Source organism: Sus scrofa, chromosome 13 (genome assembly GCF_054392235.1).
Source record: "Sus scrofa isolate SSC_HxYL_T2T_F1_AM1 chromosome 13, Sscrofa_HxYL_maternal_Yorkshire_Landrace_v2.0, whole genome shotgun sequence".
NCBI lineage: Eukaryota > Metazoa > Chordata > Mammalia > Artiodactyla > Suidae > Sus > Sus scrofa.
Window position 1 is genome coordinate 150,570,945 of NC_139395.1, and position 24,846 is coordinate 150,595,790.

The 24,846-nt window shown below is 44.9% G+C and overlaps 1 protein-coding gene and 1 long non-coding RNA gene across 32 annotated transcripts in view; one reads left to right on the forward strand and one right to left on the reverse strand.

Annotated features, from left to right (window-relative positions):
• The window catches only part of KALRN (kalirin RhoGEF kinase), a 695,174-nt gene that overhangs the window by 160,239 nt on the left and 510,089 nt on the right, over nucleotides 1-24,846 (reverse strand). The gene's annotated exons all lie outside the window — the stretch shown is intronic.
• LOC106505780 (uncharacterized) lies at nucleotides 16,412-24,088 on the forward strand. The gene is made up of 2 exons (XR_001300510.3): nucleotides 16,412-16,533; nucleotides 22,899-24,088. It is a non-coding gene; the product is annotated as an uncharacterized LOC106505780 (long non-coding RNA).

A 24,846-nucleotide genomic window follows, 5' to 3' on the forward strand; every position in this document is an offset into this window, starting at 1 on the left:
AGAATATACAAATCTAACAGGAAGGAAACGGTTCTATGATTATGATACATCCACTAGGTGAACACTTAATTATGCAGCCACCAGATAGTTACGACGCTTTATAATAGCTGACAGATTGCTTATTGCATCCAGAGCAAAAAAGGAAAAAAAGACAGGATGTAAAGTTGTTTATATAACTGTGTGAAGAACGTAATCAACAACTTCACGACTCTATTCAGAGGAAACTAACGGGAAGGAAATTCATCAAAATGTTAAAATTGGCTTTGTTGTGGGGAATCTGGGTAATTCCTACCCCCCCTTGCTAATTTCCACTATTGCCCAATATTCTCTACCTCAGTTATTTATAATGAAAGTAACAAAGACAACAACAATAACAACTTGTTATAAGACAAGTCAACAATGTAATGGGGAAAAAATGCAAATATTCTTAGGAGGCATAATACTTTCAGGATGGTGGATGGATGGATAGTTCCCAGCTTTGCTCCAGGACCACTGTGGGAGCTTCAGGAAAGCTGCTGTGGATGCCTCAGTGTAGAGGCTTCACAATCTGTCCCTGTCAACCTCTGCCCCCACACTGCGGTGAAACCCAGATGAGCTCTCCTGAAACTGGGTCCCTTTACTGGAGTTTGGGGCTCTGTTTTTATCTTATTTATTTATTTATTTATTTATTTATTTATTTATTTATTTATTATTTTTGCGTGTAGCATGCAGTGGCTTAATATGGGATCTCAGTTTCCAGACCAGGGATTGAATGCAGGCTGCAGTAGTCAAAGTACTAGACCATCAGGGAATTCCTCTCAGTTCTTTCTGTTAACTTTTTTTGCTGCTGTTGTTGTTTTAGGGCTGCACCTGCAGGGGGTTGAATTGAAGCTGCAGCTGCCAGCCTACACCACAGCTCATGGCAATGCTGGTTCCCCAACCCACTGAGTGAGGCCAGGGATCGAACCTGTATCCTCGTGGATACTAGTCGGATTCATTTCTGCTACGCCACAACAAGAACTCCCTCTTTTGTTAATGTTTTGAGGCAGAGGAGTGACACTCTGTCTGGGCATTTGAGGGACACTGCTGGGGACCTCTGGGTCATCTTCAATTTGCACATTGATGGCCTGTGGAGCTGCCAGGTCCAAACAAGTCTAAAGCTGATGATTTGCTTTATCTTTGTTTGCTGGAGCTGGGGCTGCTGCTGACTGCAACTGAGGGGTTGCTTGGTTTAGTTGTCTTCCATGGTGCTGAGGTGGAGGGCGGCCTGCGGTCAGTGAAGGTCCCTCAACTGCATAGTGATTAATAGTGGGAAGCAAGCAGGAGCAGGACATGGGAGACCTTGGTGCTGGAGTGACACTGGGAAGATCCCTTCCCCTCGCCATACCTGAATTTCCTCTTTCTTAAGATGAGGAAATTGGACTCCAAAGCCCCTTCTACTTTTTTTTTTTTTTTTTTTTGTCTTTTTGCCATTTCTTGGGCCGCCCCCGTGGCATATGGGAGGTTCCCAGGCTGGGGGTCTAATTGGAGCTGTAGCTGCTGGCCTACGCCAGAGCCACAGCAACGTGGGATCTGAGCCAGATCCCAGTGGCATTTGCGACCTACACCACAGCTCATGGCAACGATGGATCCTTAACCCGCTGAGTGAGGTCAGGGATCAAACCCACATCCTTATGGATGCTAGTAGGGTTCACTAACCGCTGAGCCACGATGGGAACTCCTACTTTTAACATTCTATGAGCAGAGGGATGGGCTGGGGGTTTGGGATGGAAATGCTGTAAAATTGGGTTGTGATGATCGTTGCACAACTATAAATATAATAAAATTCATTGAGTTAAAAATCATGGACTTGGAGAAGAGACTTGTGGTTGCCTGATGGGAGGGGGAGGGAGTGGGAGGGATCGGGAGCTTGGGCTTATCAGACACAACCTAGAATAGATTTACAAGGAGATCCTGCTGAATAGCATTGAGAACTATGTCTAGATACTCATGTTGCAACAGAAGAAAGGGTGGGGGAAAAAACTGTAATTGCAATGTATACATGTAAGGATAACCTGACCCCCTTGCTATACAGTGGGAAAATAAAGAAAAAAAAATTATGAGCAGAACAGTTTCTTTTTTCTTTCTTTCTTTCTTTTTTTGGCCATGCCCATAGCATGCAGAATTTCCTGGGTCAGGGATCAAACCTTTGCCACATCAGTGACTTGAACTATAGCAGTGACAACACTGGATTCTTAACCACGAGGCCACCAGGGACCTCCCAGAAAAGTTTCTATATTTACCCTTAACACACAACCCTATTTGACCTTCTGGAGCACTTCTCATTAACATATTGCCTTGCTTATTTGTTAACTTATTGGTTGTCATATCTCACATCAGAATGCAAGATCCAGGAGTCTAGAGGGATGCCTGGTACATGGCAGGTGATCAACACCTACTGAACACACAAGTGAATAAATTCCACAAGATATTGTCTGATATGGAGCTGAGATGTCTAGTTACAATGCCCGAGAGGTCTCTCATTGGCAGGCTACCTATTCCTGTCAGTGTCTTCTTGACTCCACTGTTTATGGGTTTATGTTCTAAGATCCTTTTCAAAAAATTATCTTACAACAACAACAAAATTATCTTGTCATTTAATCAATGGCCATATCTCTATACTAATTCCTAAATTTGACAAAAACAACATAATGGGCATTGTAAATCAACTATAATAGAAAAACTAAAAATCATACAAAAAAATAAGGGGGAGAAGTTTTAAATCTACAGAAACAAAGAAATGGGAGATATAGTAGACAAGAGAAGTCAACATTAAAATTTAAAACCTTTTTCATTTATTTAAAAATTTTTAAAAAATTTTATTTTAGGAGTTCCCACTACGGTGCAGCAGATTAAGGACCTGGCATTATCTCTGGCATTTGTCTCTGACACTGTCTCAGAATTGCCAAAGCAATCTTGAGGGGGAAAAAAAAAAACCCAAGCAGGAGGCATAACTCTCCCAGATGTCAGGCAATATTACAAAGCTACAGTAATTAAGACAGTTTGGTACTGATAAAGAAACACACATACAGACCAATGGAATAGAATAGAGAACCCCAAAATAAACCCAGACACCCATGGTCAATTAATCTTCCACAAAGGAGGTAAGAAAATAAAATTGGAAAAAGACAGTCTCTTTAGGAAGTGGTGCTGGGAAAACTGGACAGCTACATGTAAATCAATGAAACTGGAACACACCCTCACAACATGTATAAAAAATAAACTCGAAATGGCTTAAAGATTTAAACATAAGACAAGATACCATAAAACTCCTGGAAAAGAACATAGACAAAACACTCTGACATCAACCATATAAATGTTTTCTTAGGTCAGTCTCCCAAAGCAATAGAAATAAAAATAAAAACAAACCAATTGGACCTAATCAAACTTAAAAGCTTTTGCACAGCAAAGGAAACAAACAAACAAAAACAACCTACAGAATGGGAGAAAATATTTCAAATGATGCAACTAACAAGGGCTTAATCTCCAACATATACAAACTACTCATACAACTCCACAGCCAAAACAAAACCAAAAACCCAATAGAGAAATGGGCAGAAGAACTAAATAGACATTTCTCCAAAGAAATAGAGATAGCCAACAGGCACATGAAAAAATATTCAATATCACTAATTATGAGAGAAATGCAAATCAAAACTACAATGAGGTACCACCTCACACTGGTCAGAATGGGCATAATTCTTAAGTCTACGAATAAATGCTGGAGAGGGTGGGGAGAAAAGGAACCCTCCTACACTGTTGGTGGGAATGTAAATTGGTACAACCACTAAAACAGTACGGAGGGACCTCAGAAAACTAAATATAGAACTACCATGTGATCCAGTAATCCCATTCCTGGGCATATGCCCAGAAAATACTTTCATCGAAAAAGATACATGCACCCCCTCTGTTCACTGCAGCACTGTTCACAATAGCCAAGACACGGAAACAACCTAAATGTCCAACAACAGATGAATGGATTAAGAAGATGTGGTACATATACACAATGGAATACTACTCAGCCATAAAAAGGACAAAATAGTGCCATTTGCAGCAACATGGATGGAAGTGGAGATTCTCATACTAACTGAAGTAAGTCAGAGAGAGAGACAAATACCATATGACATCACTTACATCTGGAGTCTAATATATGGCACAAATGAATCTATCTACAGAAAAGAAACAAACTAATGGACATGGAAAACAGACTTGTAGTTGCCAAGGGGGAAGAAGTGGGATGGACTGGGAGTTTGGGGTTAGTAGATAAAAACTATTGCATTTGGAATGGATAAGCAATGAGATCCTGCTATATAGAACAGGGAACTATATCTAGTCACTTGTAATAGAGAATAATGTGAGAAAAAGAACGTGTATATATGTATGACTGGTCACTTTGCTATACAGCAGAAATAGAACATTATAAATCAACTATAATAAAAATTAAAAAAAATAAAATTAAAAAATTTTTTTAAATTGATTTTTTTTTTTTAATTTTGGGAGTTCCGACTGTGGTGAAGTAGATTAAGGACCTGGCATTGTCTCTGCAGCAGCTTGGGCTGCTGCTGAGGTGTGGGTTCAATTCCCGGCCTGGCACAGTAGATTAAGGATCCGGCATTGATGCAGCTATGGTGTAGGCCACAGCTGCAGTGTAGGTCACAGCTGTGGTTCGGATTCAGTCCCTAGCCTGGGAACTTCCACATGCCATGGGCGTGACCAGAAATTTTTTTTTTTAATTTTATATTGGAGTGTAGCCAACTTATAATGCTAATTTCAAGTATATAGCAAAGTGATTCAGTTATACATATATCCATTCTTTTCAGATTCTTTCCCCACATAGGTTATCACAGAATATTGAATAGAGATCCTGTGCTACACAATATTGTTTTTATTTTATTTATAGAAAGTAGATGCAAGAGTGGTATCTGACTTGGAGAAAAGGGAGATGAGATTCCACTTCATGCCAATTAGCCCTGCACAGTGCTCAGAAAGCCTCAGGAAGCAGAAGCAGCAGGCAGCACTGAGGTTAGGAGAACAGGTGGGCTAAAGAGGGAAGATGGGTTGTAAGTCTATAAAGGAAGCAGATCCCTAGTTCCCCCTCTACTCCATGCACACTTTGTTGAAAAATTGAAATCCACTCAATATCTACACGCAGACTAAGGAGATGACCACATCCTTGTCCCTCTTGGCTCCCAGGATACTGGCAGCCAAATAGAAACATTTTCAGCAGATTCAAGAGGCTTTTTTTGGGGGGGAGTCTTTTTATCTTTTTATGGCCACACCTGAGGCATATGGAGGTGCCCAGGCTAGGGGTTCAATCAGAGCTGTAGCTGCTGGCCTACACTACAGCCACAGTAACTCGGGATCCGAGCCGTGTCTGTGACCTACACCACAGCTCACAGCAACGCTGGATCCTTAACCCACTGAGCAAGGCTAGGGATCGAGCCCACATCCTCATAGATGCTAGTCAGGTCCATGACAGGAAGTCCTCGAGGCTCTTTCATTGGAGAAACCAAAAGACGTACAGATATTCACATCCTGGCATTTGGAGATGGCTCTTCCAAAGCTCCAGTGCCCCGCCAGTGATACCTACCAGTCAATAAGCTCTTCCCATTACAGAGTATCCAATTCACGTTCTTGGTGCCTCATTCAGAAATATGAATATGATTCAGCTAAGGATCATCAGACTTTTCAGAGACGTCTCTCTGACAGAGACCAAACTAGGCAAAGAGAGAGGACCAAGAATTCAAAGGAAAGAAAATGCAAGCAGGACAATAAAGCTTCAATAGCAGTGTAATATCCTCTGAGAGAAAAGAGAAGATATTTTATCCATGAAAAAAAGCACAAGCTGCTACAGAAAGAGCAAAACTTGCAGACTGAGAAAGAGCTCTTAGACATGAAAGGTACTGTTGAAAAGAAACATTTTATACATGGGTTGGAGATAGAGTCACATTTTCCACAAAGTAGAATAAGAACATCAAGAAAGGAAAATGAGAGAAAATAGAGGAGAATTAGAAAACCAATCTAATAAGTTTTAGATAGAGTGGAAAGGAATAAGTTCTAAAGAAAAATTCCCAGGACTCAAGGGCATGAATGGCCAAACTGATAGGACATTCTATGTGCCTGCTGCCATTAATTTTAAATAGACTCACTCGAAAGCACAGTGTTGGAACATACTGGCAGTGAAAGGTGTGTTCTAAAAGCTTTCAGAGAGGAGGAAAGAAAGCCAGGTAACAACCAACAAATCGAAAACCATAATGACAGCAGATTTCAACAACATTAAACATAAAAGAAAATGGAGCAATTTCTACAAAATTCTAAATGAGAATAATTTCCAGCCGAGAGTTCTATGCCCAACCATCATCACGCCGAAGGGTACACTAAAAGCATTTTCAGACTTTTAAAGACTCAAAAGCTTGCCTCAGTCAGCATCCAGTGAGTATTAACTATTATAATTAGCATTTGTTGTTGTTCCAATTTTTCTTTTATTCTCTTTATTTTTTTCTCTTAATGTGATATGCTTTTGATATATACAAAGTAAAATGAATTCCTTCCCATTTTAAAAAATGAAATAAAAGGTGGATAGATTGGAGAAATGCCTAAACCACCAAATGGCTTTTATTTATTTATTTATTTATTTTTGTCTTCTTAGAGCCACACACTCACAGCATATGGAAGTTTCCAGGCTAAGGGTCAAATCAGAGCTACAGTTGCCGGCCGACACCACAGCCACAGCAACACGGGATCCGAGCCACATCAGCGACCTACACCACAGCTCATGGTAATGCCAGATCCTGAACCCACTGAGTGAGGCCAGGAATGGAACCTGCAACCTATGGATCCTAGTCAGATTTGTTTCCTCTGAGTCACAACAGGAACTCCCAAAACGGTTTTTACTTTGAGCAAAGCATCTGTCTAAGACATAGACGATAACCTTTTAGCCAAAACAATGATGTGTGGACTGTGATAATGATGGAACTGTTAGGTGGATTCACGGCCTATTAGAAGTGAAAAGAGTTTGGGTTCATCTTATCTAATCATCCTATTTTTCAGATGAGGAACATGAATCCCCGAAAGAGAAAGGGACATATCTAAGGAAGACAATGTCTGGAGGACAGTGGATACTCAGTAAGCGTCTGTTGCACGAATGAGTGTGTTAGTGAGTAAATAGTTAAGTCAGAGATTATCCAACCCTCCTAACTCACATGCGGCAAAACGAAGGATCCCAAGCTAGTTGGTAGTGGATCAAGACCAGACTTGGGTTTTCAAATTTAGGCTCTGGACACCTTTCCCTAAACCTTGCTAGACTGATGACTGCATCGCTCTAGTAGAACAACACGAGGCTTGAAGACCATGCTCCCACCGGATGCATCCATAGGTGGAGCAGTGTCAGTGCAGGAGGAGGGCTTTCAAATCCATGCTGCAGGGGACACGGCTGGAGAGGCAGCAAAGATCACAGATCACAGGAACCCAGGGTCTTCGTGGGCTTCTCCTCTGACTCTACTCAAGGCAGGGCCCTCTGAAAGATATCCAGCTCTCTGCTTTATGGCACTGTTCCTTCCTGGTAGAGAGCTGTGGTTTTAAGAACACTTTCCTTGTTTTTGGTAATTTTCATTCACAGTTCTCAGTCTACCCTCTAGGGTAGTACAGAAGAAATCTTCAACAGAGCTTCACCTATGTGGAGTCTAAGGATTAATTTTAAATTAATTAATTAATTAATTAATGGCTGCACCCGCAGCATGTGGAAGTTCTGGGACCAAGGATCAAACCTGAGCCACAGCAGTGACCACACTCAGATCCTTAACCACTTAGCCAATAGGAAACCCCATCAAGGATTTTTTTTTTTTTTGGTCTTTTTGCCTTTTCTAGGGCTGCTCCTGTGGCATATGGAGGTTCCCAAGCTAGGGGTCTAATTGGAGCTGTTGCTGCCGGCCTACACCACAGCCACAGCAATGCAGGATCCGAGCCGAGTCTGCAACCCACACCACAGCTCACGGCAATGCCGGATCCTTAACCCACTGAGCGAAGTCAGGGATCGAACCCTCAACCTCATGGTTCCTACTCAGATTCGTTAACCACTGCGCCACGACGGGAACTCCAATCAAGGATTTTTTAAGTCTTCCCTTTTTCTAACATACCTTCAAATGGCTCTAGAATGTATGGTTTCCAAAATTTTCTTCATGTCCTTCTGGAAAAACTTCAGTGTGACCCTGTCCTGCCTCACAGGGCGCCCCTAGAACTGAACCCAACCCTCCAGATGAAGTCTTCTAGCACAGAGTAAGGCACATGCTTGCTTCCCACGAGTGGACACTAGATCCCTGTCACTGCGGTCTGAGAGTCTCTTAGTTAAGTCAAGCTGTTGGCATCCATTAAGCAGAGCCTGCTGTAAACCCCAATCTGATTCTCAGGGTCTTTGCAAGCCTGCTCACCTGCCTTTTTCTACTTGGAGCCTTGGGATTTAAACTCAGAGCATTTTCTTTTTCTTTTTTTAGGGCTGAACCCGTAGCATATGGAGGTTCCCAGGCTAGGGGTGGAATCGGAGCTGTAGCTGCCGGCCTACACCACAGCCACAGCAACGTGGGATCCAAGCTGCATCTGTGACCAAACCACAGCTCACGGCAATGCCACATCCTTAACCCAGTGAGCGAGGCCAGGGATTGAATCCAAATCCTCCTGGATACTAGTTGGGCTCGTTAACCACTGAGCCACGTCGGGAACTCCAGAGCATTTTCTATTTATCTTCATTACATGAGATTTTCTAGCTAAAGCGGAGTGTTCTTAACTCTCTCATCTATCAGAGCGGAGATTCTTCCAGTTTTGGTCATCTGCAATCCTGAAATTTATGCTTTAATGTGTTCACTCAAGTGAGAAAGAAAAATGGAGAAAAAATGGAGAAAAGGAACAAGAATGGATGGAGCTCAGAGATATTAGGAGCCTACAGCCCACCCACTGTAGGCTCCTAACAGAGGGACACGATCCACCCAGAGGAGGATCCAAACTTGCTTCTGAGCACAGTTAACACGGAGGGGGGACATTGCAGGGCTTCAGATCAGGCTTAACATTTATTCATTTGCTTTTTCAACATGAATCTGACCAGTTGCTGGTCAGAACTCTCCAGGAAGGGAGGAGGGGAATATAAGGTTTCTCCTCTGTGCCTGTCTGAGGCTGTCTATACTGCTGATCCAACCAGGCTTGGACAGGGAGGCACGCTCTTGTTAGAGCTTGGGAAAGAGCCCTGGGGAATGGCTCTGAAAACCCCCAGATTATTTGCACCAGAGGGAGGAGAGTGGCTGGGAGAAGCAAGAGTTTACAAAGAGCAACTCTGCAGGTGGATAAGAAGCTATGGGCGGCCCCCAGGCGTTCCTGCAAATTGTGCCCTGTACAGGTTGTGCAGCACTGAAAAGTTAAACTTCAGGGGAAATCTGGGCGAGCACCAGAGAGGATTTCACAAAAATGCAAAATGCTATCAAACCTCAGTTATTCGCACCTGAGTCACCATTTCCCACGTGGGTCGCTGGGCCTACAGTCAGACTGCTAGGTTTGAATCTGTCTCCACCATTACTACCTAATTAACAGGCAAGTTAATTAGCTTGGCTTTGGCTCACTTTCCTCATCTATAAAATAGGGATATTACTAACTCCCACCAAATAGAGTTACGGCAAGGATTACACGAGTCAACACAGGTAATACTGACATGCATTACATGTTCAGTGAATGTTACCTCTTTATCCAACAATTGTAACTTGCCATGTACCAGAGACATGCTTTCCGTATTGATGCTTTGTATGCAGGGAATAGAAATCCATTTTTAAAGCATCCTTAATGACACATATTGAAAGAAACTGGTAGGTTGGAAAAACAAATTAAAAGCAATCATATATTCCCAAGCCCAGGTTAAAAGGCTTAGGCTGTGATTTGGGCTACAGTTTTCCTTTGTGGGGCCATGGATGTGAACTTCACTCCTCTTCCTACACCAGGCCTCCTGGAGATGTAACAGATGGACTTCAAGCCAGGAAGGGATTTCTTAGAACTCTTTGCCAAATCAGGGTGGATAACACATTCACACTGCAGTGACAGGGTGGAGGTGGAGGTGTCCATTCACACATAGAAACTTGTGTGATTTCCAGGCAGAATAATCCCTGGAAAGAGCCTACCCCCTCCCCCAGGTTGACGGGAGACACCAGTCAGCCTGATTATTTCTGGGTAATCTGAGTGCAGGCAACGCGTCTGCCAGGGCAGAATTAGGAAGAGGGCGTGGGTGGAGTTCAGGGGTTATCTGCTCACCCCCCGAGAGAGGGGCCCATCTCAGCAAGGGGGCCAGCCTGCCACTGGTGAGCTGGAGGTGAATTCATGTTCAGAAGAAGCACATTCTAAATGCTTTGACTCAGAGAGCAAACACCCACAGTGACTGTCTCCTGGACCAAAAGAGATGCTGGGGGACATCTTGGTAATTTCTCATTTTTGAGCTGAATAAGATAATAATTCACATTTGTATGGCCCTTTACCATGTATAAAACACTTTCACAGACATTATCTGATCCTCACAGATCCCTGATTTTACAGATAGGGAAATGGAGGCTCAATGAGGGGGAATGACTGGCTCAGGGTCACGTGACAGCAAATCATAAAGGCAGGACTCCAAGTCTTAGGAATGCAGTTATCTCATCCATGCTTATTCGCTCACTCTCCAGGCAGCCACTGCGTGGGGCGCAGGGCACAGGGGACAGAGCAGCAAGGCAGAAGACCTGCCCTCACCGAGCTTACTGTCTACTGGGGAACACACATCACACAAGCAGCTGAGTGTGACGAGAGGGAAAAGGTGAGGTGCTGGTCCAGGCATGAGGATCGGGTCCGTCAGAGGTGACCTGCTCCTCCATCACTGCCCTGTAGACATTGCCATGCTTGTGTCTGCTCTGAGCTGTTTCTACTGTTCGCCTCGGCCCCTCTCTAGGCTAGGACAGTGGACAAAAACATCACTCCTGCTTACCTGCCCATGGGGGGGATCCCAGAGCACCCGCCTCTTTTCTATGCTGGCCCGCCCAGCCCCATTACCACCAGGTTGCCTCCAACCACGCTGGCCCCACCCTGGCGGTGGGAGCTGAAGAAGATGCTGGCTCTGCAGATGAATGATGCAGGACATGTGCCCAGCAAGGAGAGGGCAGCAGCGATAGAAAGAGTTCCTGGAGCCTTACAGCAGCTTCCCTAAGAGCTGTTGAGTCTTTATCATCACTGAATGGCCATTAGGATTTCCCCTTATCTCTGGTCCTATCCTCCCCACTTTGGTGTGAAGCTGGAATCCCACAGTCCTTACTTGCCCGGGTTCACCAACCACTGGGTGAGTCCTAGTGGGATTTTCTGCTTCTATCTCCTGCTGTTGATGGTTTTGTTCTGGGATTGACGGCCACCCATGTCTGCTGTCTGGTTCATGACACTCTATCTTCCTCATCACTGCCTCCCTGTCTGGTTACCATTCATCAGAGAGTGCCCTCTGGACACCGCTTACTAAGTACTCCCTGCCACCTCTGCGTGATCTGAGACTCCAGCTCTGTCTTACCTCAACTTTCAGTTCAAAGCAGTGGTCTGGGAACAGAAGAGCAAAAGCACACCTGTAATGACCTGAAGTGGCCACTAGAGGGAAGCAAAAGCTAGGACAGACTAAAGGAAAGCCCACACTTGGCTTGCTTGTACAGGACGGATGGGGCACATGTGGGAAACACCAGGTGGATGGTGGCTTAGTGCCTGGCACACAGTTGGCACTCAATGAATGTCTCCTGGATGAAATCCCTAATAAGAAAGCAGAGACCAGGACAAGTTACATGACATGATCACAAAAACAGTGTCAGAGCCCAGTCTTGCTGGTTTTCAGGCCAGAGTGTGTTTCTATCACATGTACACTTGTCCTCTTCCTCCTCCCTATCCCACTCCCTCTCTGCTCCCTCCTCTACCCTTCAACCCATCACAACTACCTTCCCATCCAAATGCCAAAACCTTCTTGGATAAAACTGCAGTCACTGGTGACTCTCTTCTCCATCCCTTCTGTGTAATTTGTCTCCTGGACCTGCCAGGTTATGAAAAATCTTGTCTTGGACAGCTTTTCGCCAATTCAGCCCTCACCACCCCTGTTGCACTTCTGTGGGTGTCTCCTCATGTCTCTTCTCTGCCATGCTCCAGCCTCATCATCACGCTTTTATTATTTCAGATTCACCTTGACTCTGCCGTGTCTGCCCCTTCAAATCCTACCAGCTTCATCCTCTCCAACCCCTCATAATCCTCCCATTCACTTGTCCAACCCAACGTCTATTACCTGTCCAGAGATTTTTCTCTGCTTGGTCTCTTGCTGGTGCCCAGGTTAAATCCTGGTCATGTCTGCCTCTGGACTGCTGTTAGTGGGTGACCCTCCAGCCGGGAGCTGCCCCTCCTGCTGCAGACTCGTCTTCCCCACTGTGGAGGGGTGAGCACAGCTCACGCCTCTCACGTTCTTTGGCAGCGGTTTGTGCAGGGGGCTTTGCCCTCCACAGGATGAACAAGTCTGTCCATTGTGCCTGATACCCCAGCAGTCAGAAGGACAGAGGCTTTGGTTTAGGTGGCCTGTGTATATGGATATATTAGACAACTTATTGTATTGGCTTAGTTCTGGAGTAGTCATTTTTAGAGTACTTTCTTCTTCTCTTCCTCTCCCTCTCCTTCTCCTCCTCCTTTTTTTTCCCCTTTTTTCCTCTTTGCCACCTGATGGCATATGGAGTTTCTGGGACAGGGATATGAGCCACTGTTGAGAACTATGCCACAGCTGTGACAAGGCCAGATCCTTTAATGCACTGTGCTGGGCTGGTGATTGAACCCCCGGCACTGTAAAAAAGCTGCCGATTCCATTACGCCACAGTGGAAACTCCTCTCAGTGCCCTCTCAGTTTTAGCAATTTTCTCCGATTCCATGGTGTTTTGGCGATGGGGCATCCCAGAACTCTGTGTTTGGTACCAGCCAAAAGGGTGGTGAGTGTGTGCCCTGTCATAGCATATTTCTTCATAAGTTTCAGCTTCTTGGGTTTTTTTTCCTCATTCCAAAATATGTCAGTATATAACCCAAAACGTAGGTTTCAGTTGGTAGTGGTGATAGTGGGGCAGGGGTGGGTGGGTGAGGGACCTGGTAGCTAGGAGTTCACTGGAGGACAGCATGGTGGTTTAGAGACTGGATTTTGAACCCAGCAGTCTGGGTCTGAATCCAGGTTCTACTGACTTGCTATGTTTCCTTGGAAATGTTGAAGATACAAGGCCTGTCTAAGCTTTAGTTCCCTCATCAGAAATATTGAGGTACTGATATTAAGTTATTATTTTGATTAAAGATTATAATGCATGTGAAGCACCTGACATCCAATTAATGGCTATTCCTGTTATTACTACTATTGTCATTATTATCTGCCTTCCTTCCTTTCTCTTTCTTTCCTTCCTTCCTTCCTTCCTTCACTGTATTCACAGCATGTGGAAGTTCCCAGGCCAGGGATCAAACCTGTGCCATAGCAGCAACCCCAGCCACTGCAGAGACAGTGCCAGGTCCTTAACCCACTGCACCACCAGGGAATTCCAACAGTCTCTTTTCTTTAGAGAGAGAAATTATTCATTTTATCTTAAAACTTTTAACAATATAAAGTGCATCTATCAGCTCAAAGAATATTCTCAAACTGAACGAATCTGTGTAATCAGCGCCCAGACCCCAGCAAAGAACCCTGGGAGCATCACCAAAGCCTCTCACTCACTTCCAGGCACTCCTCCCCACAACCCATTATTCAACACAGTTGTGTGTGTGTGGCAAGGACAGTTAACACGAAGTCTGCCCTCCTAAGACATGTTTAGCTGCACAATTCAGTATTGCAGTGATAGGCACAGTGTCGTGTAGAAGATCTCTGGCACTTGGGACATTCCCCCATATGCCCTCTTGTCCCACCGTCCTGCTGAGGGACTCTGAGCAGTCACGATTCAGCAGAATTGGACACTTTTGACGTCCTGCTGATAGTCGCAGGAGCTGGGGACAAACAGTAAGGAAGAGTATTAAGTCCATTTAGAACATCTGGGCTAGAGTAAGATTTAACAGCTATGGCGGAAGGCAAAAGCAAGATCACAGACCCTCCAAGATCTGGGGAGAGATGGGAATTTTATTCTCCTTTAAATACAAATCAGCTGCCCCAAATATAGGTTGAGAGCAACCATCCATATAGTTTTTGAGAAAGCAGAGGAAAAACCAATTTAGACATCTTTAAAAATTTTACAAGCCTTTCTTCCCTATGATTAGGAGTTTAGCAGCTTGAACGGGCCAGCTGGACATCAAATACATCCTGGACGGAACAACAACGGAAGTGAGGGGAGGACTTAGTGAGAAAGCTGATGGCACCCAGGAGCACACATCATCCTAGAAAGGGCTCCTAGAGCAGCACCGAGGGGGAGAGCAGGTATGTTCACATCCTGAGGAAAAGATGCAAACTGGGTTGGCATTTGGGCAAGTTATAGAAAACTTGGCAATGGCACCTGTGGGAGGGCTCCCAGCCCCCAATTTTCGTACACAGGGAGGAGGATGAGCTCTTAATTACTGCAATGGTTGGAGTCCCCTGCTTGAGCTAAAAACTTTGGTATACAAGTGGGAGAGCAAACTCGTACTCAGCATCAAAGCAGGGGAGTCCCCATGAACACCCACAGGCCCCGCTCCCCACACTGAATTCCAATCCAGACACAGTCACCTCTCCCCACCCCGACCAGGTACAAAAAGGTACCCCTCTCTGTGTTTCCACTTCTAAATAGTCTTGATCACCTTCGCACCAACTTGGTGTCTAAAGAAACCAAAGTAGTTAGTCTAAGGTAGACTTAAAGGTAGAAATGCTTCTCCTTTGAGGCTGACCTCAGTTACTCATTCATTCAACACGTATGTATTAAGTACACCTGGCCTCTGGATTTACAGCCAGGATAGAATGCAATCCCCAGATGCCTGTCCCAGGCCCACAGACACATCTCCCCCCGCATACGTGGGCAAGGATGTACTCCACATTCTCGCAGCTCCATCCCCCTGCCAAGACCTTCCTGAACTGCGTTTCCACCACTCTCCTCCACCGGCTCCCTGTCTCCCCAAGAAAGCCTTCATTAGGCTCTGAGACCACTGAGGGATGCTTCGAGACGCTCCCTCCCTCCCTTTAGCTGTGTCTAACATGGATCCAGACCGGGGAGCTTTTGTCTCCAGGACACCCCCTCCCCCACCATGAGTGTACAAAATTTCCTTTGTGAAGGGGATGTAGTGATTTTGCATTTTCCTGGAGGCACTCACCCTCCACACTCCTCCCCCACAACAACCCTCCTTTATACTGGAGTCCAGGTGAAGTCACTGCTTAAATTCACCACTGCCTGGCAACTAGGCAGTTTGATGCGGTGACACTGCGCTGCCAATGAAAAGGACAACAAGAACAGGGTCTTTCTTCTTTTGAAACTGGTATTAAATCTTAAATATCTTAGGATCTATTTTTTAAAGTCCCTTTTTTCCAATTTTTTAATTGTGGTAAAATATACATGACAAAATTTCCAATCTTAACTTTTTTAAAGTATACAGTTTGGTGATAGGAAATACATTCATACCATGTAACCATCACCACCATTCATCTCTATAATTCTTTGTCTTGTAAAACTGAACCTCTGTACCCATTATAGTAACTCCCCAGTTTTTCCTCCTTCCAGTTCCAGGCAGCCAACATTTTACTTTCTTTCTCTGATTTTGCCTAGTCTAGGTACCACATGTAAGCTTATTTCACTTAGCATAGTGTCCTCAAGGCTCATCTGTGTTGGAGCATGTATCAGAACACCTTTCCTTGTTCAGGGCCAAATAATATTCATACACACACACACACACACACACACACACACACACACACACACACACACACCACATTTTGTGTATTCATTCATCTGTTGATGGATGCAGGTTGCTTCCACATTTTGGCTATTGTGAGTAAGGCTGCTGTGAGCAGGGGTGTACCAGTATCTCTTTGAGACGTGATAGAACTTTTTCTTTTCTTTTTCTTTTTTTTTTTTTTTTTTTTGTCTTTTTGCCATTTTTTGGGCCGCTCCTGCGGCATATGGAGGTTCCCAGGCTAGGGGTCGAATCGGAGCTGTAGCCTCTGGCCTACGCCACAGCCACAGCAACGTAGGATCTGAGCCACGTCTGCGACCTACACCACAGCTCAGGGCCATGCCGGATCCTTAACCCACTGAGCAAGGGCAGGGATCGAACCCTTAACCTCAGGGTTCTTAGTCGGATTCGTTAACCACTGTGCCATGACAGGAATTCCTAGAACTTTTTTTTTAAGTGGAAGTAAATGAGTGGCTGATAAGAGCTTTCTGCTGGGCTGCAGGCCAGTTCCCATGACAAAGCACACTCTGCAGTCTTTAGCTGGCCTCTCCAGTTTGCCTGAAGGAGAATATGAGACAAAGGAGACAATTTAGGACAAAGGTCTCCTCTGCTGCCTCCACCTTCACAGCCAGAAGTCAGGTATGGGCGGGGCTGTGTTCTGACCTTAAGAGATTTCCCAGAGTTAAGAGGTTGCCCTCTTTATCTAAAATTATATTCCCTTACAGAGGGCTGGACTCTCAGGGCCTTGGAGAAGCTCCATCAGGGTGGGTGTGGCATGGAGTCTCGGCCCAGACCCCCACCCCCACCCCTTAACAATGAAGGCTGAATAGAGATTAAACCACACATCCCAGACCAGGGGGCAAGTTTCCTCAGAGCAGGCAGGGTCCAGCCTCCTGCCCCAGCTCTGGGAAGAGGATACAGGAACCCAACCCTGGGGGCTGCTTCTTTTCTGGCAAAGGACAGGAAAGAGAGGTCCTGCCGGGCTTCTAGGAACAGCTCTGTATCTCTGTGTGAGGTTCCCACACTTCTACAAAGCAGCCGCTGGCAGCTGCAAGGTGGACTTTTTTTTTTTAAATCTCAGCACATGAAGTTTGAGAAAAGAAAGGCCCCCTACACATACGGGAAGCTGAAAATTAGAGCAAGAAATTCCTGATTCATTCCCTAGGCATAAAGCTCCTGTGTCACAAGTGCCACAAATGCCACTGAGTTTCCCAGGCCTCCTGTTGACCTTAGGCACCACTGGCCAAGGGAGAAGAACATAAAAGACACCAACATTTAGAGTTTTACCCTTCCTGTACCAGAAAGAGAAAATGAGGAATGAAATGCTTGTTGCTATAGTAAAAGAGTCAGAATTATTGGTGAATGTGCAGTTAATCAAATGTTAGGTAATACAGGAATTACAGGGGCCTTTCTAACATTGTGTATTATTTTCCTGTTGTTTTTTTTAGGGTATATAGAATTTCCCAGGCCAGGGGTCCAATTGGAGTTGTAGCTGCCGGCCTATGCCACAGCCACAGCAATGCAGGATCTGAGCCACATCTGCAACCTATACCACAGCTCATGGCAATGCTGGATCTTTAACTCACTGAGCGAGGCCAGGGACAGGACCCACATCCTTATGCATTCTAGTCAGGTTCCTTAACCCTGAGCCCCAATGGGAACTCTTAGCAAGAAATTCCTCAGCCTTCCCTTTGCCACAGCAGCCTACACGTGGATGGCCAGGCCCTGAGCATCCACCCTGGTTCCACCTGCCTGGAACACCCCGCCCTCTAGCGCACACCTGCCAAGCCCCTCTGCTCCATTATGGCTGAGCTCAATTTCCTTGTGTCCTGATTAATTATCCAATTGATTCATTCAACAAATACTGAATGAGTGCTGACAATGTGCCAGCTACTCCTTGAGAGACTGGGGATTCAGCCCTGACCAAAAAAGACCACTTTTGCCCTCGTGGAGTTTGCAGTCTTGTAGGGGAGGCAGGCAGGAAACAAGATAGGCAAAATCAGCAGCATGTGAGAATGTCAGCCATAAGCACCAAAGAGAAAAAGAAAGCAAAGGAATAGGTGTGGGAAGTCTGGGGTGGGGGTTGGGGTGGAGGCGGTGGGGTATCTAGTGGTTTGTATGTCTTTCTGCAAGGATTTCCCAAACCCCTCTTCCTCAGAACTGCTTCTGTCTTACAGGCTGCCAGTGCACAGTATAGGTAGCTTGATGATGGTATTTAACACATGCGTCCTTGTACTTACAGACGGGCTATTTATACACATGGGTCATGCGTTGCAACTGGAATCTAGGTCCCTAGAGGCTTGGTACCTTCAAACTCCAGCCCCTGGACATGCTTTACACAGCCGCTGTTCACAGGGTGTTTCCTGAATGGAGAGAGAGCTCTGCCCATCAGAAGTCCAGTCTAATGTACGTGGGCTTCTGTTTTTGCCCCTTCAGTGTTTTTTCCTATACATTTCTCTCCTTGTTTTTCTTTCCTGTTTGCAACAGAGGTTTTTTTAAATACTTTCCGGAGAAGGTATCTTCATATATTCATTTCTCTTCCACAAATTACTTTTTTTTCTTTTTAGAGCCACATCTATGGCATATGGAAGTTCCCAGGCTAGCGGTGGAATTGGAGCTGCAGCTGCTGGCCTACACCACAGCCATAGCATCACTGGAGTACATCTGTGACCTACGCTGCAGCTTGTGGTAATGCCAGATCCTTAACTCCACTCAACAAGGCCAGGGATTGAACCTGCATTCTCAGATTCTTTTTTTTTCTGTTTTTTTTTTTTTTGCTTTTTTTTTAAAAAATTGTACAGTTGTATTATTTAATTATAATTATCATAAATTCTTTGATGGAGAGGAAATCAGAATCAGATGTAAGAAGATTTCAGCATTCCAAGAATGATGTCAAATGACCCCCTTCATGGTGGATTATGCACTTATTTACTATGAGATATATTTCTTCTTCAGAGATTCCTTGTTTGTGTATCAATTGTAGATTTTTGGTTTGCAGTTATTCTGATGTTTTGATATGAGTCTAAATGTACACGAGATTGTTTTAAGTTCTTGTTTTCTTAATTGCAAGTGTCCTGTATTTTTACCCACCTCTTCTCATGATTTCTGATTTTGGTGGTATAATCGTGCATGGATGATTTTGTATCTTTACTGTAGATATACCTTTACTGGTGAGCCTTGTCATTTGTGGCATTTTTGTTTCCTGTTGCTGTCTTTTCTTTTCTGCCTATAGAAGTTCTTTAGTATTTGTTGTAAGGCTGGTTTAGTGTTGCTGAATTCTCTCAATTTTTGCTTATCTGTGAAGGTTTTGATTTCTCCTTCAAATCTGGATGAGAGCCTTGCTGGGTAGAGTAATCTTGGTTGGAGGTTTTTTCCTTTCATCACATTAAGTATATCATACCACTCTCTTCCGGCCTGCAGAGTTTCTGCTGAAAAATCTGCCAATAACCTTATTGGGGTTCCCTTGTATGTTACTTGTTTCTTTTCCCTAGCTGCTTTCAAGATTTTCTCTTTGTCTTTAATTTTGGTCAGTTTGATTAATATGTGTCTTGGTGTATGCCTCCTTGGGTTTATTTTATATGGTACTCTTGTGCTTCCTGGATTTGAGTGAGTGGTTCCTTTCCCATGTTAGGAAAGTTTTCGGCTATTATCTCTTGGAATATTTTTTCTGTCCCCTTCTCTCTCTCTTCTCCTTCTGGCACCCGTATAATACGGATGTTGGTGCGTTTAACATTGTCCCAGAGTTCTCTGAGACTCTCTTCATTTGTTTTCAGTCTTTTTTCTCTTTTCTGTTCCGCATCCGTAATTTCCACCAATCTGTCCACCTCACTTCTACCTCCTGTATTCTGCTGTTGGTTGCTTCTAGTGAATTTTTTATTTAAGTTATTGTATTCTGCATGTCTTCTTGTTTAAGGTTTATATCTTGTATCTCTTTGCTCAGTGTTTCCTGTAAGTTATCCATCTTTGCCTCCAGTTTATTCCCAATGTCTTGCATTATCTTCAGCATCAACAATCTAAAGTCTTTTTCCTGGAGGCTAAGAATCTCATTGCTTAGCTGATTTTCTGGGTTTTTTCCTTTCTCCCTCATCTGAGTTATAGTCCTCTGTCTTTTCATTTTGATAGGTTTTTGGTGTGGTGACCTTTTTACAGATAAAAGAGTTGTAGCCTCTCTTACTTCTGCTGTCTGCCCCCCTTGTGGCTGAAGTCTCTATGGGGGCTTGCTGTAGGCTTCCTGATGGGAGGGGCTGATGCCTGCCCACTGGTAGGTGGAGCTGATTCTAATCCCTCTGGTGGGTGGGGCTTAGTCTCTGGATGAGATTAGAGGCAGCTGTGTGCCTGAGGGGTCTTTAGGCAGCCTGCTTACTGAGGGGTGGGGCTGTGATCCCACCTGGATTGTCATTTGCCCTGGGGCTTCTCAGCACTGACTGACAGATGGGACCGGATTTTTCCCAAAATGGCCCCCTCCAGAGAAAGGCAGCTGCTGAATATTCCCTAGAGTTCTGCCTTCTATGTCCCTCCCTCACAACAAGCCACATTCACCCCGGTTTTCCCAGGATGTCCCCCAAGAACTGCGGTCAGGTTTGACCCCAGATTCCCATGGAGACTTTGCTTTGCCCTGGGATCCAGTGCATGTGAAAGTCTGTGTGCGCCTTTTAAGAATGGGGTCTCCGTTTCCCCTGGTCCTGTGGAGCTCCTGTGCATAAGCCCCACTGACCTTCAATGCCAGATGCTCCAGGGGCTCTTTCTCCCAGTGCCTGATCCCCACACGTGAGGGTTTGATGTGGGGCTCAGAACTCTCCTGTAGGTGAGTCTCTCTCTGTGAACCAGTTAGTTTTCAGTCTGTGGAGCTTCCCACCGGGGAGGTATGGGGTTGTTTATATTGCGAAATCGCCCCTCCTTCCTCTTGATGTGGCCTCCTCTTATTCTTCTGGAGTAGGGTATCTTTTTTAAGGTTTCCGGTCCATTTGGGTGGGGATTTCTCAGCTTTTAGTTGTGAATTTTGTTGTTTTTAGGAGAGAAGTTGAGCTCCAGTCCTTCTATTCCGCCATCTTAATCCTCTCTCGCATTCTCGGATTCTTAACCCGCTGAGCCACAATGGGCACTCTCACAAATTACTCCCCAATGAGAATAACTTTTCATCAAATAGCTGGTAGGGAGGAGGGGGAGGGTTGGTCTCTTATAGAAACTCATTTGCAGAGAAAATAACGTGTTAAAGGAAACCTTCTGTGGTGTTTTAAAAATATGCCCACGAATTCTTTGATACGCCACCCTTCAGTGGTTGGTGGAGCCCAATTTCCCCCCAACCTGAGTGTTTCTGGGACTTGGTGACCTGTTTCTACTGAAGAGATTATAGTAGAAGTGATGTGTGATTTCTGAAGCCAGGAGATAAAAAGCATAGCAGCTTCCTCCTTGCTCTCTTTGGTCACTGGCTATGGGGTGAGCCAGCTACCACGGCATGAGGACACATCACAGAGAGGTCCACATGTGAGGAACTGAGGCCTCCTGCCAACAGCCATGCTGGGGGCTCTCCTGGAAGCAGGCCTGTGAGCCCCAGTCCGATCTTCAGTGACTGCTCATGACATCTCGATCGGGACCTCAAAAGAAACCCTGAGCTAGAACCACCCACCTCAGTCACTCTTGGATTCCAGATCCACAGAAAGTCTTAGATAATAAAGGTTTATTGTTTTAAGTAGCTATGCTTTGAGGTAACTTCTTATACAGCAGTAGAAACTGCATGAGTTCTGTTCTGGTTGGACCCCTGGCATTGAAGAAGCCAAGGAACTGCTCTAAGCCTTTGGTCTTCAGCTGTGAGCAAAGGAGATTTGGGTCAGAAGACTGAGTGCCAGCTCTCAAACCCTATGGTCTCTGACTAGGAATATATTCTAGGAATAATGTTGTTTGGGGGTCAGCTGTGTGCAAAGTATAACGACCTTGATCTCCCTGGGCTCTTTCTGCAGATTCAGACCATGAAGGTGTCATCATCTGAACCCAGATGTGCAAGTTGCATTCTGGAAGGTGATGTTCACCTTAGAGAGGATACACAAAAATACCACAAACAGGGAGTTCCCATCATGGCACAGCAGAAACAAATCCAACTAGGAACCATGAGGCTGTGGGTTTGACCCCTGGCCTCGCTCAGTGGGTTAAGGATCCAGCATTGCTGTGGACTGTGGTGTAGGTCGCAGATGTGACTCGGATCTGCTGTTGCTGTGGCTGTGGCGTTGGTCAGCAGCTGTGGCTGCGATTCGACCCTTAGCCTGGGAACCTCCATATGCCACGGGTACGCCCCCGCCCCCCGCCAAAATCACACAAACAGAATGCTTTATGCTTTGGAGAGGCCTGGAGAGGTAACATCCTTGAAATGGATGCTTTCGTGCTTTCTTTCATTTAATCCTCTCGAATATCCATTTTATAGATGGGGGTTGAGGCTCTGAGAGTTTTGATAACACCCTCAACATCATGCAGTTATTAAGTCCCAGAGCTGAGATCTGAACCACAGCTTCTTTGTTACTAAATTCTGCTTTTCCAGCTGCCTCCCTGATGGTTTGACCACGTATTAATTACATTAAGCAGATGAAGGACATGGCCTGGCATGACACAGGCCCCTCTACAAGAAGCTGCCCTGCTTAGAGCTCTGAGCGGGCAGACCTGAGGCAGCAACATCTAGGACACAAACTCCATCCCATCCTGCATCCCCAGGTGACAAGACCACTACAGGCTGACAAGGAACAGATGACATGGCCTGGGGCAAAAGGACGACTGGGGGCCAATTAGACTCCATCTTTTAAAAAATGTGGACTAGGAAACGGCAAGAGAATGGCACACTGACCTGAGGGCAGTACAAGAATTTATGAGAAGGAGAAAGGTCAGAGGGGTCACAATGGCTACAGGCAAGCAGAAGTCACGTGGGAACAGAAACCGGAGTCAGCAGCGGTGATAAGGGGAGGAAAGGCTGTAGATGTATATCTCTTTGACTGTATCTCTCTACCTCTCTACTGACCTAGCGATGGAGAAAAGCATAAAACAGACTCGGGGAGAGGAACTTAAACTGGGACCACAAGTGAGGTCCCTACAACCATCTTGGATCCAGGACCGTCCTCCAGACGCCGGCACCACAAGGTCCAGATCTACGGTGACCACTAGGAATCTGCTCCTCGGAGAGTCCATCTCCGTCATCGATTCTGGGTAACACCCACCTTTTCCTTGTGCTCTCTTGAGCGCACTCTTGACCTTGCAACTAAATGAACTGAACTAGAGCGGGCATGGCTCATGCACAGTCTTAAAAACAAAATTCTGACTGTAAAATTCGAAGGATCCTAAGGGTTTTCTAACTCAAAGCATGCATGGATTCTGACAATTAAACAACACTTGCAACACCCAAAGCTGCTTGTATTTCACGGCATCAAGACAGAGGACAAGCTATGACCAGACCTAACCGAAGTGCTTGTAACTGTGCAAAAGAGGTGATGCTCAGTCCAGAGCAACGCAAAGACCAACTAAGATTATCCCCAGGGCCTAAGCTCTGCTGTGAGGGTGTGACTGACATACAGTTAGGGCAGAGACAGTGAACCTCTAAATGTCACTTTGGATAGACATAAACCAGTCCCTCATCAAAGGCTGCATTTTGTAAAAGGGCACCCACTGAGCAGCTCTTGACCTACCAGAACATTGGCCTTCACAGCATCCTGACAGACACAGTATAAAGAGTTCTGGACTAAAATGAAAGATCCTGGGAGTTCCCACTGCGGTGCAGTGGGTTAAGGAACCGGCATTGGCACAGCTGTGGTTTAAGTTGCATCTGTGGCTCAGATTCCATCTCTGACCTGGGAACTTCTATATGCCTCAGGTGCAGCCAAAAACAACCAAACAAAAAGAGTGATCCTGGGTAAGACTCCCAGCTCTTCATGTAGCAGCCATGTGACTTGAACAAGCAACTTTAACTTTCTAAGCCACATCCATGCAACAAAAAGCAAGTACTAAATAAAAGATCATCAATGGATAAACAACAATATACCATATAGCACAGGGAACAATATGTATTCAATATCCTGTGATAAACCATAAAGGAAAAGAATATGAAAAAGAATCTATAAGTATTATGCCTGTGTTACTTTGCCGTACGGTAGAGATTAACACATCATTGTGACTCAACTGTACTTCAGTAAAATATGTAATCAAAAAAGATCAAGATCCATGTCAGCTCTAAAAGTGTATAATTGTGATTCAAAGATTCTCAACTACTCGTCAACAACCAGTTGCTCTCCATAAACTCACAGTAACCATACGATGATAGTAAGTTTATAAACTCCAAACAAACAAAAAACCCAGGACACACGCTCTGACCACAGGACAGATTCTTTAAAATCAGAATTGTTCCATAAGCTACTTTAGGGATAGACCTTGGCCCTGGCTCCCCAGGCAGCTTATATTGTTCTTCTAGATGGGCTTGAATAGGTGATTGAAAATAAAACAGACTTCTTTGTATGGTTCATTTCTTATCTCACATTTAAAACAATTTAAGGTCTAATCTATCAAAATTTACACATCTTTGACCTGCTGCGCTATTTTTCTCCCTTCTTTTAAAAGGACTCTGGAAAGCCTAAGGTGTATTTAGCTTTTTTCTTTCAGTTTCCTTATAAAATGCCAGTGGTCACATCCCATTCTTTATTCAGCCCCTCACTGAACTCCTGGGCAGAGTATTTACACTGGCTTCAATTTTGCTTTGCACTCAGCCTTAAAGCATGCTGCTGGCTGAGGGTGTGCAGGGCTGCAGCTGGTCCTGAGCCTCAATGAGATAGATGGGGAGCTGGTAGAAAAGGGGTTCATAAAACAATTGTCATGCTCATCAATTAATGAAACATTTCAATTCAACGTTTTTCTTCCTAACTGGGAAAGGATTTGGAATTTTGTAGCCTATTTCCCTGAGAGGCTCAAGGTGTTACAGAAAGAAAA